The following is a 1,166-nucleotide window of genomic DNA, read 5'->3' on the forward strand; positions in this document are numbered from 1 at the left end:
GAACCGACATTTTTAACAGTTTTATTCTATTTTAAAATAACGTCGGTATCACGTGTAGATCTGTTACATCGAACACAGAAGGATTGGCTCGCGAAAGATTTGACGAAGGCACGCAAGCCAGGTGAGCGGTCACTTGTTTCGTTCTTAACCAACAAGCGACTATTGCGACCTTCAGAATAGAGTACGAGAACGACTACGAGTAGGAGTTTTCTCTAACGCGGAAAAATAGGCACGCGCATTGCATTTAAAGAACGATTTTTTTTTAATGCGCGTGCGCAGAACTAGGAACTCGTACTCCATTCTCGTTCCCAGAGCTGCGATCCTCTTGGAGAAATTCTTGGAGAGCGCCATCGATCCGTGCCGCTGGCCAAAAGGATCGCAGCTCTAGGAACCACAATGTTCGTATAATATACTCGTTGTCGTCCTCGTACTCAAATCTGAAGTTCGCTACAGTACATTAGGGGTTGGAAGCGGAATAACGAATAACGACTTAAAAAAGGAAAATGAGAAGGGAATATTTAGCGTTCACAAAATTTCAATAATGAATAATGAATAACTGGGAATGAATGGAAGGAATAATGAATAACCGAGATACAATTATTCCGCTTCCACTATAAAACCTTCAAATTATCCCAGAACAGTCGTGTGCCAATAAATCCTCCTTGCTCCGCTCAGCGTTTTGAGTGTTCGGTTAGCCTCTCAACTTTTTCTCAAATTTACTTTAGCCTCGCTAGGCGGGAAAAAACTAGAAACTCGAGTTCGAAAAATGCATGGCTGCGCTCGCTGTACCAGTAGTTGCAATTGAATATTAGCAATATGACCAAATGAAGTTTGGATTTTAGCTGCCAATCAAGTGCTTCATAGTCTCAAAATGTTTCTTCGCTTAAAAAAGAATCGCGAAGTCCAAAAAACTTGATCGGCTCTGGCCTGTGCTTCCTTGTGTCTTATTGTTCTAAGCTGATAGAAAAACCGGCAGACTTTTGACCAATTTCATTTTCTTGAGAGAATAGCTTTTCATAATGTTTTCGCAATTATTGAAAAGCCATCAAAAGTCATTTCATTGGGACATATACCGTCTCAGAGAACTTAACCTTTTCAAAGTTTCCACCAATCCGGTTACAGGAAGGTTAATAAATTCACTCTAGCCTGTTTTAATAATTAATAAT

General features: G+C 40.1%; 1 protein-coding gene across 1 annotated transcript in view; it reads left to right on the forward strand.

The window, feature by feature from the left end:
• Nucleotides 1–1,143: 1,143 nt before the first annotated feature.
• LOC138014324 (uncharacterized) overlaps nucleotides 1,144–1,166 on the forward strand; it is a 12,908-nt gene continuing 12,885 nt past the window's right edge. The window contains exon 1 of the mRNA XM_068861379.1: nucleotides 1,144–1,166. This exon is cut by the window's right edge and continues 85 nt beyond it. The gene's annotated coding sequence lies outside the window, so the exon portion shown is untranslated.

The sequence above is a fragment of the Montipora capricornis genome, chromosome 8 (genome assembly GCF_036669925.1).
Source record: "Montipora capricornis isolate CH-2021 chromosome 8, ASM3666992v2, whole genome shotgun sequence".
In the NCBI taxonomy this organism is placed as follows: domain Eukaryota; kingdom Metazoa; phylum Cnidaria; class Anthozoa; order Scleractinia; family Acroporidae; genus Montipora; species Montipora capricornis.